Raw genomic sequence first — 8,283 nt, forward strand, 5'->3', positions numbered from 1 at the left:
GAGACAAGGTGTCACCCTGTCATCCAGGCTGGAGTGCAATTGTGCAACTATAGCTCACTGCAACCCTGACCTCCTGGGCTCAAGCGATTCTACCACCTCAACCTCCTGAGCAGCTAGGACTACAGGTATGCACCTCCATACTCAGCTAATTTTGTTGTGTTTCATAGAGACAGGGCTCTCACTATGTTGCCCGGGCTGGTCTTGAATTCCTAATCTCAAAGGATTCTCCTGTCTCAGCCTTCCAACCATTAGGATTACAGGTGAGAGTCATTGTGCTTGGCCATTAAATGCATTTTTTACTTAGGATATTTTCAACTTACAATGGGTTATAGGGGCATAACTCTACCATAAGTCAAAGAGCATCTATATATATTAGCCATAATTTATAAACAATTTCTAACTGATGGGCACTTAGGGATCTTTTTTCCCTATGACATCACTGCAATTGTTTCTATATCTCTCTGTACTTATACAAGAATATCTGCAGGATACATTTCTAGAAGTGAAATGATTGGATAAAAGAGTGTGCATATTTTACATTTTTGTCAATATTGCCAAATTATTCTCCAAGAAGTTTATACCAATTCATATTACTCCCACTGGAATCTAAGAGTGCTTGCTTACTGACATTCTTCACAATTCTAGGTTTAACTTTTTCATCTTTGTCCCTTTGACAGGATTTTTTTTTTTAGACTTCAGCTGAACAGGATTTTTTAAAGTATATCTAATTCTACTTAGGAAATAGATTTCTTTAATTATCAGTGAAGTTAAACAACTTTTACTATTTTTATTACCATTTGCATTTATTTTAATATAAACTTAAAAAAATACTTTGTCCATTTTTCCACTAGGTGGTTAGTCTTTTCTTATTAATTTGTTCAGTTTTTCTGTACATTAAAGAAATTAGCTCTCTGACAATTATTTACTCTAATATTTTCTTTTTTTTCAACCTTTATTTTAGGTTCACGGGGTATGCGTGCAGGTTTGTTACATGAGTAAATTGTGTGTTGCTGAGGTTTGGTGTATGAATGATCCCATCACCCAGACAGTAAGCATAGTACCAGATAGGTAGTTTTTCAACCCTCCCTCCTACCATTCCCCCACCCCAGGAGTCCCTAGTGCCCAGTGTCTATTGTTCCCATCTTTATGGCCATTTGTACTCAATATTTAGCTCTCATTTTAAGTGAAAATGTGTGGTGTTTGGTTTTCTGTTCCTGCATTAATCTACTTAGGATAATGGCATCCAGCTGCATTCATGTTGCTGCAAAGGACATGATTTTGTTCTTTTTCATGGCTGCATAGTATTCCAAGGTGTATATGTACCATATTTTCTTTATTCAGTCCACCACTGATGGGCATCCAGGTGTATCCCATGTCTTTACTATTGTGAATGGTGCTGTGATGAACATATGCGTGCATGTGTCTTTTTGGTACAATCATTTATTTTCCTTTGGGTATACACCTAGTAATGGGATTTCTGGGTCAAATAATAGTTCTGTTTTAAGTTACTCGAGAAATTTCCAAACTGCTTTCCACAGTGGCTGGACCAATTTACATTCCCACCAACAATGTTTATAAGTGTTCCCTTTTTTCTGCAAACTCACCAATATCCATTATTTTTTGACTTTTTAATATTAGCCATTCTGACTGGTATGAGATGGTGTCTCATTATGGTTTTGATTTGCATTTCTTTAATGATTAGCAATGTTGAGAATTTTTTCATATATTTATTGGCTGCATGGATGTCTTCTTTTGAGAAGTGTCTGTTCATGTCCTCTGACCATTTTTTAATGAGGTTATTCATTTTTTGCTTGTTGAATTGTTTAAGTCCCTTATAGTTCCAAATATAACACCTTTGTTGGACGCATAGTTTTCAAATATTTTCTCCTATTCTTCAGGTCGTCTGTTTACTCTGTTCATAGTTTCTTTTGCTGTGTGGAAGCACTTTAGTTTAATTGGGTCCCACTTGTCAATTTTTGGTTTTGTTCCAATTGCTTTTAGGGACTTAGTCATAAATTCTTCACCAAGGCTGATGTCCAGAATGGTATTTCTTAGGTTTTCTTCTAGGATTTTTATAGTTTTAGATCTTACACTTAACTCTTTAATCCATCTTGAGTTAATTTTTGTATATGGTGAAATGTAGAGGCCCAGTTTCATTCTTCTGCATGTGGCTAGCCAGTCAAGTAGGCTCTTTTCCTGGGTTGCAGGGATGGTTCAACATAGGCAAATCAATAAATGTGACATAAGCCATAATTAAAAACCATAAGATCATCTCAATAGATGCAGAAAAAGCTTTAGATAAACTCAAACATCCCTTTATGATAAAAACTCAACAAACTAGGCATTGAAGGACTATACCTCAGTATAGTAAGAGCCATCTATGATAAACTCACAGCCAAATTTTTATACTGAATGGACAAAAGCTGGAAGCATTCACCTTAAGAGCTAGAACAAGACAAGGATGTCCATTCTCACCACTACTATTCAACATAGTACTTGAAGTCCTAGCCTGAGCAATCAGGCAGGAGAAAGAAATAAAAGGTATCCAAATAGGAAAAAAGAAGTCAAATTTTCTCTCTTTGCTGAGGATATGATTCTATATCTAGAAAACCCTAAAGATGTTGCCAAAAGAGCTGATAAACGACTTCACTAAAGTTTCAGGATAAAAAATTGAGGTACAAAAAATCAGTAGCATTTCTCTACTCCAATAATGCTGAAGCTGAGACCCAAGTCAAGAACACAATCTCATTTATAATAGCCACACACACCCACAAAAGAAAATACCTTGGAATTAATCTAACCAAGAAAGTGAAAGATCTCTACAAGGAAAACCACAAAACACTGCTGAAATAAGTCATAGATTATACAAACAAATGGAAAAATCTCCCATGCTCATGGACTGGAAGAATCAATACAGTTAAAATGGCCATACTGCCCAAAGCAATGTACAGGTTCAATGCTATTCCTATCAAACTACTAACATCATTTTTCACAGAATTAGAAAAAACTATTCTGAAATTCATATGGAACTCAAAAAGAGCCTGAATAGCCAAAGCAATTCTAAGCAAAAAGAACAAAGCTGTAGACATTACACTACCCGACCTCAAACTATACTACAAGGCTACAGTAACCAAAACAGCATGGTACTGGTACAAAGACACACATAGACAAATGGAACAGGATAGAGAACCCGGAAAGGAAGCTACACACCTATAGCCATCTGATCTTCAACAAAGGCAACAATAACAAGCAATGGGAAAAGGACTCCCTATTCAATAAATGGTGCTGAGATAATTGGCTAGCCATATGCAGAGGAATAAGATATTTTCTTTTACATGTTCTTTCTTGTTTTTTTTTCTAATAGGAATTTCAAAGTTAAATTTTTTACTGTAAGGCTTGGATTTTATGTGATGATTAGAAAGGCCTTCCTTACTCCAAGATGACAAAAAATATATGTTCCCTATGTTTTTATCAATTGTTTCATGGTATTATTCTATTATATGGAGGCACCATAATTTACTTAGACAGTCCTATAATGACCTTTATGTTGTTTCCAGTTTTCCAAAGGCCATATCCTCTTGTTTTGTCCTGGACTCCCTGAGAAACTGAAGAGCAACAGGCAAATGTCTTCCTTATTGAGTGTCTTCCTAAAAATGTAAGTTTTTCTTCTCTCGTTTCAATTATCACCACTACTTTAACTGCATTTTATTTCTTTTTTTTTGGGGGGGGGGTTAATTTTTGTTATCCTACTCTCAAATCCTCCCTGCCATTTCACATGTGCATTAAAATGTCAGTGCCCAAAATTGGCATGATACTTTAAGGGTGTGACCAATTTCTAAGTTTAGCAGAAGGATATTTTCCTAGCTCCTGGATGTCATAGACCTATTAATATATTTCACTATCACAGTTAGCTTTATAAAAACAGCCATACTATACTGCTGATTCATACTCAGCTGGTGGTCTCAAGCCTATCAAATTTATTAAACTAGAAATGATGTCCAATACGTTAGATGACAGAAAAAAATATTTGAAAAGATCCTGGGATTTTGAACCCTGGGCCAAAAATTGAAGTTTATCAGGAAGACCACAAAAAGCTTTTCATTTATGTTTTTTAAAAAAAAAAAAAGAAAAAAAAAAAAACCCAACAACATGAGTACAAGATAGGGATGATTTCCCTTAACACTTAAACATTGAAACTTTTTGGATTGCCGTGATTTAATGGCAACAATATTGCACAATGTAATGTGCAAAATGCATTACATTTTTTGACAGCCATTTCACATTGTTGCCAATGTGGAAAAAAAAATTAATGGCTAACTGTTCACAGTCTCTCCCTTTTCTCCTTCAGCCAAGGAAAGTTCTTTCTTGGCAAGTTCAGTTCCTTGGCCTTGTTAAGAGATTGATGGATCGAGTAAGAGAAAAAAGGTTTGATTTAATCTCTCAGAAAAGTTGGAGAGCTGCGCAAGATAAAAGAAGATCCTGAGGATGAGAAGTTGCTGAGAAAGGCAAAAGCCAATAAGCAATGGCTAAGAGAGCAAGTTTGGGAAGCTTATGAAGGAGAGAAAAGAGAAAGAAATTAGATTAGCTGCTATATCGTGGCAAGGGGAGTTTTTCAGATGAGGAAAGAGATTTTTAATGAAGTGTTACCATGTGTTAGGAATACTGCATCACATTGCATGTGTTCTAAGAGACTTAAGTAAAATTTAAATATTTTTCCAATTATTTTTGGATGTCTGAAATACGTGTCTTTGGTTGGAACTTTGAGCTGAGAAGCAGTCACAGGATATCTCAGCTATGTACAGGTTACAAAATCTTACATTGCATCAACAGAGCTATGGTGTTCAGCGCAACAAGGATGACAATTATGTCATTTGGTCAGACAACATCTGCCTTATTATCTTCAGCCCTAGGTGCCACATTTTTACAAAGTGCACTGATTTGCTAGGGCTGCTATAAAAATGGTACTGCATACTAGGTGGCTTGAACAAAGTTTATTTTCTTACAATTCTGAAGGCTAGAAGTCCAAGATCAAGGTATTGATAGGGTTGGTTTCTTTGGAGGCATTTCTCCTTGGCTTGTAGATGGTCATCTTCTCCTTGTGTCTTCACGTGGTCCTTCCCCTGTGTGTGTCTGTGTCTTTAATCTCCTCTTTTTATAAAGACACCAGCCACATTGGATTACTGTAAATTTAATACTGGCAATGATATTGCACAATCTAATGTGCAAAATGCATTACAATTTTTGACAGCCATTTCACATTGTCACCAAAGTGAAAAAAATATTAATGGCTAACTGTTCACAGTCTCTCCTTTTTCTCCTTTGGCCAAGGAAAGTTCTTTCTCGGCAAGTTCAGTTCCTTGGCCTTGTTAAGAGATTATGGAGGTTGGGCACGGTGGCTCATGCCTGTAATCCTAGCACTGTGGGAGACTCATGCAGGTGGATCACGAGGTCAGGAGTTAAAGACCAGCCTGGCCAACATGGTGAAACCTCGTCTCTACTAAAAATACAAAAATTAGCTGGGCGTAGTGGCGGGCACCTGTATTCCCAGCTACTTGGCAGGCTGAGGCAAATAATTGCTTGAACCTGGGATGCAGAGGTTGCAGAGAGCCAAGATAGCGCCACTGCACTCCAGCCTGGGCAACAAGAGTGAGATTCTGTCTCAAAAAAAAAAAAAAAAAAAAGAAAGAAAGAAAAAGAAAAAAAGGGTGAGATTTATGAATCAGGCAAGAGGAAAAAGGTTTGGATTTTACAATGGATTTACATAGGCTTATAATCCATTACACTGACCTCACTTTAATTACTTTTTTTTCTTTTCTTTTCTTCTTCTTCTTCTTTTTTTTTTTTTTTTTTTTTTTTTGAGACAAAATCTTGGTCTTGCTCTGTCTCCCAGGAGGCTGCAGAGCAGTGGCACATGATCTCAGCTCACTGCAACCTCCGCCTCCCAGGTTCAAGCAATTCTCTTGCCTCAGCCTCCCAAGTAGCTGGGATTACAGGCACCTGCCACCATACCTGGCTAATTTTTGTATGTTTAGTAGAGATGGAGTTTCACAGTGTTGGCCAGGCTAGTCTCAAACTCCTGATCTCAAGTGATCCACCTGCCTCGGCCTCCCAGAGTGCTGGGATTACAGGCTTGAGCCACTGCGCCCAGGCTAATTACCTCTTTAAAGACCCTATCTCCAACTACAGTCACATTCCAAGGTACTGGTGATTAGGACTTCAACATATGAATTCTGAGGGAACACAATTCGGCTCATAACACAAGCCTACTGACAAATCCATAATTTATTCTCATTTTTAGATCCCTTTAAATTTTATCGCTGATCTTTCAAGACTCTTACCAAGTTCTTATAATATGTAAACAACCAGAATATTGTCAACTTCTTCATTAAATTGTTAAAAGTAGTGAATTAACCTGGTTGATGCACATTATTGCTATTTGACTTAAAAGGATTTAGAATATGGTAGTTTGTTAGGTTTGTGAAAATTGTATCATATAAATTCGTCCTTTGGAGATAAGGTATATATACACATGAAAAGAAACAATTTTCTCTTCTGTAAAATGAGGCAACTGGACCAGATAATCTCTAAGGTCTCTCCCAGTTCTAAAATCCTACAATTCTGGATCAAGAACAATAAAAATATAATATGTTATTTAAAATAATATTAAAATATTGGATCTGTGTTATAAATTATGAGCAGGCAGGAAAGACATAAATCGAGGTAGGGGCTATAAAAGGTTTTCTTAAAATGTGAATGGGTGATATAAAATATCTTGGAGGAAAGACCTTCAGGTCTGACTGTTAACCTAAATTTAGGCCTCAGAATCACAATAACTCCTACTGATGGCAATTTAGATCCTGAGTTTTACGTTGTTTTGACAACCAGTATTTTCTTTCACAGTTCCTTCAAAACTGACCCAGAAGAATCAACCACATCCCTTAATGCCCTGCTGTACGTTTCATATTTCTGAAAAAATGCATTGTATCTCTCATCTCCTTGACTTATATTTCATAGTTTGTTGCAGAAATAGTAGCATTTAATCAGCTTTAACTGATTATCCATGTATTTAGGCATAAAAGAATAGATTGTAAACTTCTGCAGTACACAGATAAATATCTGAGTTTGACAGTGTTTTAGGCGTTATATTTATTCATATTTCTCAAGCTCATGTGGAAATCTATTCACATACTTTTCAACTAGGCAGGAGTACACAGATCTGCCAATCCCTAAAATTAGTTTTTAAAAATACCTTGTACAAGTAAAAAACATGGCTCATCTCTCTGAAGGTTGAAGACAGGCTAATATTTTACTTTTCTTAAAAAAAAAAAAAAGATAAAGACCAACTGTCAGGCAAAATTTGTGAAGATGTAGCAGTAATACTTAGAAGTTGCTTTCTGCAGTGAATTATTATACTTTGAAAGACTCTCATATACTGCTGAGGCTCATTTCTGACATCAAGTTGAAATCACTTTAGCATGAATAATTTCTAAAATGAAATGCTTTTTGAGGATGGAAAAGAGCCATATTGGATTTTATCTGGTTATTAAATTCAAAAAGGGCCTTGTATCAAGAAAGTGGATATTGTGCCAAGCATTATTAACATATTCTATTTAGAAAAATGACATTGTTACTCATATGAAAACAGATGTTGCTCTAGATAAAGTTAAATGCCTTCACAGGTCTCAAGCATGTGTACATGAAATTATAGAAATTAATTATAGTTCAAACAAGGACTTGACTCCTCTTCTGCTGTAAAGAAAGTGTTTGGGTTTTCTATGGCTGCATGACAAACCACCCCAAAACTTAATGGCTTAAAATAAACGTTGGCAAACTTTTTCTGTAAAGGGCCAAATAGTAGGTATGTTTAAATTTGGTGCGCCATGCAATCTCTGTTACAACTACTCAACTCCACTGTAACTCAAAAGCAGCCATAGACAATATGTAAACAAATGGATGTGCCTATATTCTGATAAAATTATATTTACAAAAAGAGGCAATATGGTCAGGTGCAGTGGCTCACACCTATAATCCCAGTGCTTTGGGAGGCCGGGTGTTCAAGATCAGCCTTGGCAATATAGCAAGACCCCATATCTACAAAAAGTAAAATAAAAATTAGCTGGGCATGATGGAGAGCACCTATAGTCCTGGCTACTTGGGAGGCTGAGACAGGAGGATCACTCAAGCCCAAGAGTTTGAGACTGCAGTGAGCCATGATCATGCCACTGCACTCCAGCCTGGGCAACAGAGTGAGATGCTCTCTAAAAATAATTAAAATTAAAATTA

Source organism: Chlorocebus sabaeus, chromosome 26, assembly GCF_047675955.1.
Source record: "Chlorocebus sabaeus isolate Y175 chromosome 26, mChlSab1.0.hap1, whole genome shotgun sequence".
Taxonomy (NCBI): Eukaryota; Metazoa; Chordata; class Mammalia; order Primates; family Cercopithecidae; genus Chlorocebus; species Chlorocebus sabaeus.